This window comes from Mobula birostris, chromosome 7 (assembly GCF_030028105.1).
Source record: "Mobula birostris isolate sMobBir1 chromosome 7, sMobBir1.hap1, whole genome shotgun sequence".
Taxonomy (NCBI): Eukaryota; Metazoa; Chordata; class Chondrichthyes; order Myliobatiformes; family Myliobatidae; genus Mobula; species Mobula birostris.
This window is the reverse complement of record NC_092376.1, coordinates 166,386,056-166,394,259: the sequence shown is the minus strand read 5'-3', so window position 1 is coordinate 166,394,259 and position 8,204 is coordinate 166,386,056. Positions and strand designations below refer to the sequence as shown.

Below are 8,204 nucleotides of genomic sequence, written 5' to 3'. Positions count from 1 at the left end.
TGTCAAGTAGGGTGCCGTGCACAATCCTGATTTGATGGAAACAGATGTGAGAGCACGGAGGAACATCTGGAGAAACTTCTGAAATGCCCTTTCTCGCTGCCGCTGCTACTGTGTGATCCAGAATCTCCGGAGGAGAAGGCCCCGAGTCCTCGGCTTTGCTTGTTGCTCGGCGGCCGGGGCGGGGTTGAAGCATTCAACAGAGGATGGTGCTTGGGAGGCTGTATCGGAGGGGCTGGTTGGAGGCTCGAAGTTTTCGGACGGACTCAGAGTCGGCTGTGGTCCGGTGCTTCCAATGCATTGGCAGTTGTCGGCGCCTGGAGGTTTATGGCAGAGAGAGTTTCTCCCTTCTGCGGCCTGTTATTGGGACTATCGGGAGTTGATTGGAACTTTGAGACTGTTTTTTTACCGTGCCCATGATCTGCTCTTTATCAAATTATGGTATTGCTTTGCACTGTTGTAACTATATGTTATAATTATGTGGTTTTGTCAGTGTTAGTCTTTGGCTTGTCCTGTTTTTTTTTGTGATATCACTCTGGAGGAACATTGTATCATTTCTTAATGTATGCATTTCTAAATGACAATAAACGAGGACTGAGTGTCCTCATAATCTAATCATTGCGGTCTGGCTTCTGCACCAGTCTGCCATCAAACTATGACATGGCATTGATAAACATTTCCTTTGTGGACATATTGAACGGTTGTAGGCCACACTTTATTCTGCATTTGGCTATGCTTTCCAGCAATAGTTTTACTTTAAATTAGAATTTTAACTAGACTATAACATGCAAAATAATCTCATTTAGTTGAAAGTGATTTTGCAGATGCTGGAAATCCAGAGCAACAGACATGAAATGCTGGAGGAACTCAGCAGGTCAGACAGCGTCTATGGAGGGGAATAAATAGACAATGTTTCGGGCCGAGACCCTTCTTCAGGTCTTGTTGAATTTAGAGGAAATTATCATTTTTTTCATATTGATGAATATCACATTTAAGTTCAACAGCTAATGAATGCGCTCCAGTTTGCAAACTGTGGGTGAGTGTTGTTGCTCTAACAAGAGAGATTGATAATCTCTGTCATTATTTGTTTATATTCCTGCCTGAATTTGTGGTTTAAAGCACCATACACGATAGCATTCAAACTGCTATTGAAGTATGCCATGAAATAGCTGGCAATGAAAAGCCAGTCTGGTATCATGTTTGCCAACCTTGGATTTACTGCTACTCCCAGGCCAATGATGTTCAACGGTGCCCAACAAATAGCAAAGAGCACAAAGACCACAAACATTGTTTAGGAAGTTCCTGAAGTCATGGTGATTTATTCTGGATGGATTTTCCGGTTTAACTCTCTTTCGGACCCGGACGACATAGATCCAGATATGCAGGTAGCAATATGAGACGATGCTGATTGGCAGAATGAAATGGGTGGCTACATTGGTGACAGTGTAGAAGGGACTGACAGACTGAGCAAAAGTGCAGGAGTATATTCGTGGATCATACTGGAGAGATTCCACAAAGAGAGTGGGAATGACTGTTAGACATGTCAACATCCAGACCAGCAACACGTAGCAAGAGGTTTTTCTGTGGCTGAAGATCTTGTTATATTTCAGACCGTGGCAGATGTAACAATATCTGTTGATTGCAATAGCAGTGATGTTAAAGATGGAGCCAATTACACTCAGTCCCAGGAGCAGCCCACTCATTTGACAGTGGATGTAACCATGTACCCATCCATTGCGAAAGATTGCTATTAGAATTAGAGGATAGGGGTAGATCACCGCAACAAGGTCAGCAATGGCGAGACTTATCATAAAGGCGTTACCTATAAGATAAAACACAGGTGGTTAGCTCAGCAGTAAACATCATTGCTCTCAATTATAAACACAACAGATTCTGCAGATGCTGGCAATTCAGAGTAACACACACTATGCAGGAGGAACTTAGCACGTCAGACAGCAGCTATGTTCAGATGAAGAGTATTGGCCCAAAATGTTGGCACTTTATTCCTCTCCATGGATGCTGTCTAACCTGTTGAGACCCTTTGGCATTTTGCCTTTAATCGCATTAGAATTGTTAAAGCTACTGGTAGTGAAGGTCAAATTAAATTTATTATCAATATGCGTAAATGTCACCATTTACTATCTTGACATTCATTTTCTTGCAGGCATTTACACGAAAATAAAGAAATTTATGAAAACAATACATAAACTAAAACTGACGAACAAGCAATGTGCAAAAGAAGGCAAATTAAGCAAATAAAAAAGAAAAAATAATCCTGAGAACGTGAGTTGTAGAGTCCTTGAAAGTAAGCCTGGAGGTTGTGGAATCTCTTACTTGCTCTTCTTTCAGTTAGTCCTGATGAAAGGTCTCGGCCCGAAACGTCGACTGTACCTCTTCCTAGAGATGCTGCCTGGTCTGCTGCGTTCACCAGCAACTTTTATGTGTGTTGCTTGAAATCCCAGCATCTGCAGAATTCCTCGTGGTGGTGGAATCAGTTCAGTTTACTTATTTTTATTTAGAGATACAATGGGGACAAGGCCCTTCTAGCCCAACAAGCTATGCTGCCCAGCAACCCACCTGTTTAACCTGCTAACTGGTGCATCTTTGGATTGTGAGATGAAAGCAGAGCACCTGGAGGAAAGCCTGGAGGGGAGAACATACAAACTGAATGCCAGAACTAAACTCTGAACTTCGATGCCCCAGCTGTAATAGTGTCGTGCTAACCACTAACTATGTTATCTGTTGTAATGTCAGCATTATTAAAAGTAAGATAATACTAATTAGGATGACGGGGGGGGGGGGTGGTTTACTTCCGTTCTTTTTACTTTCGGTGTGCTTTGTATATAGTGTGCCTGCCGTGCTATAAGGGTTGTGAAAGTCTCTGTATATACATAACGGTTTTGAAGTTCAAGATAAAGTTGTTTCTTTGGCATGAAGTTGTCGAGTGTGCCTTTTTCAAGGTAGAAGTTACCACATCTTTTTGGTGACGAGGTAAACTGGATTTTGTGACCGTATCGGCATGTTTTTCGAGCGGGAGCAGCAGTGCCGATTAGGGGTCTCACGGTCAGATGGCTATGTTTGGAACTATCGGTGAACTTGTGGAAGGAAACGAGGACTGGCCGGAGTATGAGGAAAGATTGGGACACCTTTTCTGTGCTAATGGAATTACTGAGGAGGCTAAGAAGCACTCTATTCTCCTGAGTGTGTGCGGGCCAAAGGCTTACAAGCTAATAAGGAATTTAGCCGCACCGCGGAAACCGGGGGATATTCCATATGACGAACTGGTCAAGCTAGTGGGGAACCACTACAATCTGAAACCTTCTGTGTTAGTCCAACGGTGTAAGTTTCACAGCCGTTTCAGGAAGCCAGGTCAGTCTGTAGCCAATTTTGTGGCCGAGCTTTGGCAGCTGTTGGAGCATTGTGATTTCAGAGCGGTGTTGGGTGACATGCTCCGTGATCGATTGGTATGCGGCATTAGTAATGATGGCATACAACGCTGCCTGTTAGGGGAAACTCCACCGTTGACTTTCAAGAAAGCGTTAGAGATTTTAGAGATTTCCCAAGGCATGGAGATGGCTGCTAATAATGTCAAGGATATTCAGAAAGTGGGGGGGGGGGGGTGCATTTGGCTGCAGTGCACCAAGTCAGGAGGGAGACTGGTAAACAGGCAAAGCGGGTGGAATGTTTTGGTTTGGAGGGATGCACTATGCAAATGATTGCAAATTCAAAGACACTGTCTACATTGCTTGTAGCAAAAAGGGGCATTTAGCTAAAAAGTGCAGGAGTTCAAAGGGTAAGATTAAGCCTGGGCAGGGGAAAGCTCAACAGGCTCAGGCAGCCACACACCATCTAGAAGAAGCAGATGAAGAGGCAGCGTGTGCCTACAACATGTTTGCAGTGGAAACAGATGAGGAACCACCTGAACCATATTATGCCACAGTCACTGTCAGGGGAAAAGACATTAAGTTTGAGATTGATTCAGGGGCTACTGCATCAGTCATTAGTGAGGAGACCTACAGGAGGACATGGGGGTCCAACCTGCCTCCCATTAGACCGTCAAAGCTCAAATTTAGGGCCTATATGGGGCAGCCTATACCTCATTTAGGGGTGTTATATGTGGACATTTCAGCCGGGGGTCAGAAGGCTGAAGCCAGGCTAGTGATAGCTAAGGGCAGGGGGCCCAGTCTTTTGGGTCGTGATTGGCTTCGCAAAATCCGGCTAAACTGGCATGAAATTAAGTATGCGCACACGATGGAGGACATTCTGCAGCGGTACAGTGACGTTTTCAGGGACGAGCTAGGAACACTGAAGGGTGTGACAGTGAAACTCCATGTCGACCCTGAGGCTACACCACGTTTTTTTAAGCTCAGGTCGGTGCCCTATGCCATGAAAGGCAAAGTCAAGGAGGAGCTGGAACATTTACAGAGGCTGGGCATTATTGAGCCCGTCCCGTTTTCAAGGTGGGCGGCTCCCAGGGTTCCAGTTTTGAAGGCAGACAATACGGTGAGGATATGTGGGGATTATAAGCTTGCGGTGAATCAGGTCTCTAGGCTGGAGGAGTACCCATTGCCACGAATGGATGACCTGTTTGCGACCCTATCAGGGGGTAAGCTGTTCACAAAGCTGGACATGAGCCACGCCTACCAACAGCTGCTGCTCGACGAGGATTCAAAGGAGTACATCACAATTAATACGCACAAGGGATTATTCAAGTACAATCGCTTGGTGCTTGGAGTGGTGTCCAGCCCTGCCATTTTCCAAAGGACAATGGACACTTTGCTGCAGGGGATTCCGCACGTAGCAGTGTACCTTGATGATATTTTGATCACAGGGGCTACGGAGGAGGAGCATCTGGCTAACTTAGAACGGGTGCTGAAGAGGCTCTCAGACGCAGGGCAGCGGTTGAAACGTGGAAAATGTGTGTTCCTGGCATCAAGTGTGACTTACCTGGGACACAAGGTCACAGCTGAGAGGCTTTGCCCTGTGGAGGACAAAGTGAGAGCTATTAAGGAGGCCCCAAGCCCTAAGACCGTCACGGAACTCAGATCATTTTTGGGCATGGTGAATTATTATGGCACGTTTCTTCCTGACCTGTCAAGGGTTTTGACCCCACCGTATAAGCTGCTTCACAATGACACTAAGTGGCAGTGGGGTGAAGAGCAGGAGAAAGCTTTCAAGGAAGTGAAAGAACTCCTCCACTCTGCGAAGTGAACAAGCAGCTATGACCCAGACAAGGAGATCGCCCTTTCATGCAATGCCTCGCCCTATGGAGTCGGGGCAGTTCTCTCACATGTAATGGAGGACCGTTCAGAGAAGCCTATTAGTTTTGCTTCACGTACCCCGGCAGTTGCTGAGAAGGGATATAACAGCTAGACAAAGAAGGTTTGGCCATTGTTTTTGCGGTCAAACGCTTTCATTAGTACCTTTATGGACGCGTATTTACAATTACACAGACCATAAACCACTGATGAGCCTGTTCAGTGACACGAGATGCATCCCACTGCTAGCCTCAGCCAGGATACAGCGTTGGGCTCTTACATTGTCAGCCTACTGTCAGAGACACCTGTTAAGGCAACCCAGATCAGGCAGTGGACAGAGAGGGACCCAGTCCTGTTCCAAATCAAGACTTTTCTTTTACAAGGTTGGCCCAGAGTCGTGGAAGGAAAGGAACTGAGGCCTTATGCCAAACGCAAGACAGAACTCAGTCTGCAGGATGGCTGCATTTTCTGGGGGGGGGGGGTGAGGGTCATCGTGCCTCCCCCGGCCGTTCACAGATTGTGGAGGAAATTCATGAGGCTCACCCAGGAGTGTCTCGAATGAAAAGCCTTGCAAGATCCTATGTTTAGTGGACAGGGATGGATCAGGATCTGGAGAACAAGGTAAAATCATGCACGCGATGTCAGACTAATCAGAATATGCCACCACCAGCTCTTTTGCATCCAAGGGAGCGGCCAGACCACCCCTAGTCTAGGCTACATTTGGACTTTGCTGGCCCTTTTATGGGGCAGATGTTTCTTGTAATGGTAGATGCACGTTCTAAATGGATCGAAGCTCACATCATGAGCAACACCACAGCCCCGTCAACCACAGGCAAACTCAGGCAAGTGTTTGCAGTTCACGGGCTGCCTGACACTCTGGTCACTGATAATGGCCCGACGTTCATCAGTGAGCTGTTCAGTGAGTTCATGCAGCAGAAAGGCATTCATCACATTCGGACAGCCCCTTTCCACCCAGCCTCCAATGGTTTGGCTGAGCGGGTTGTTCAGACAGTGAAGGAAGGCCTGAAGCTGATGACAGGGGACTCTCCTAGCACTTGGCTTTGACATTTCCTGTTTAAATACCGCCTCACGCCACAGACTACAACTGCTCGCACTCCAGCAGAGATGCTAATGGGGCATAGACCCATGTCAAGATTGGACCTGCTGCGCTCGGACATGAAGGCAAAAGTGAGACAGACTATGGTGGAAACATGTCCACCAGTGACTTTGCCAGAGGGCGAGACGCTGGCAGAGGGGTCAGGGTCCCCTGAGGAGGATGGACATTCTCACGCAGACACACAGACCCCTCTCATGCCCTCAACACCAGACCCACCCAAAACGCCCTCACCAGTGGTGCCTGCTGGGCCACCGGGGGTAGTGCGCAGATCACAGCGCACGCGTAAACCTCCTGATGGACTGAATCTTTGACGGGACAGATCTTTTCTTTGTTGTTCTTAGATTGAACATTGAATCCGTCACATTTTCCAGATGTTTTGTATTGATAAACTGTTGCTGAGATTCTAGTATAAGTTTTCAGATGTATGCAAGTTAATAACACCACTGTTTTTTATTTCCTAGTTTTTACATTTGGGTTACGTTGGATTTTAAAGGGGGAGAAGTGTTGTAACGTGAGTGTTATTAAAAGTAAGTTAATACTAATTAGGATGATGGGAAGTTTTACTTCTGTTCTTTTTACTTCTGGTGTGCTTTGTATATAGTGTGCCTGCCATGCCGTACGGGTTGTGAAAGTCTCTGTATATACATAACGGTTTTGAAGTTCAAGATAAAGTTGTTTCTTTGGCATGAAGTTGTCGAATGTGCCTTTTTCAAAGTAGGAGTTACCACATTACCTACTCTCTGAACTAATTCAACAAACTACAGATTCACTATTGGTAGAGGAGGACGACACCAAAACAACTCAATCAATTAATCAATCTTACTAAATCTCAAAGTTAATTAGTATGCATTTGGTTGCAGCATTTCTTCAGAAAACAACAGTCCTTTGATCTCAATACGATTATTTTTCTCATGTTCTGGCCTTGAGCAAGACACGGGAGATTCATGTTCTTGTCCAAAACAGAACCATGCTAAAGCTTAATCAGTTCTGGTAGAAAAAGGTGACAAAGTATATACTGTATATGCACAGACAGAGTACTGCATAGAAACAACGGTTTCACATTCATCTTGCGCACTTGGAAGGTAAAAGTAGCCTTAGAGGCAGAATCAACATGGCCAAATATTTCCTCCTGGTTTTATATTTTTAAAATTCATTAAAATTCACTTTTTACTGTCAAAGCCAAAAACAGTTCAAAATCGAGACCCTAAGCTAGATTATTATTTAAATGGTGAAAGACAGTTCTGCAGAGGGACTTGGGAGTACTTGTTCATGAACCGCAAAAAGTTGGCTTGCAGGTACAACAGGTTATTAAGAAGGCAAACGGAATGTTGGCCTTCATTGCTAGAGGGATTGAATTCAAGAGCAGGGAGGTCATACTGCAACTATACAGGGTACTGGTGAGGCCGCACCTGGAGTACTGTGTGCAGTTCTGGTCTCCATACTTGAGGAAGGATATACTGGCTTTGGAGGCAGTGCAGAGGAGGTTCACCAGGTTGATTCCAGAGATGAAGGAGTTAACCTATGAGGAGAGATTGAGTCCCCTGGTACGATACTCTGGAATTCAGAAGAATGAGAAGGGATCTTGTAGAAACATACAAAATTTTGAAAGGGATAGATAAGATAGAAGTAGAAAAGTTGTTTCTATTGGTAGGTGACTAGAACTAGGGGACATTGCCTCATGATTCATAGTCATAGTCATACTTTATTGATCCTGGGGGAAATTGGTTTTCGTTACAGTTGCAAAAAAAAAACAATTTCCCTAATTTCCCCAAAAAAACAATTTGCAAAAGAACCAATTCAGGGGAGAAGATTTAGGACGGAGATGAGGAGAA

General features: G+C 45.3%; 1 pseudogene; it reads right to left on the bottom strand.

Moving 5' to 3' along the window:
- Positions 1 to 1,048: 1,048 nt before the first annotated feature.
- Positions 1,049 to 8,204, bottom strand: part of LOC140200986 (melatonin receptor type 1A-like) — a 32,816-nt pseudogene continuing 25,660 nt past the window's right edge.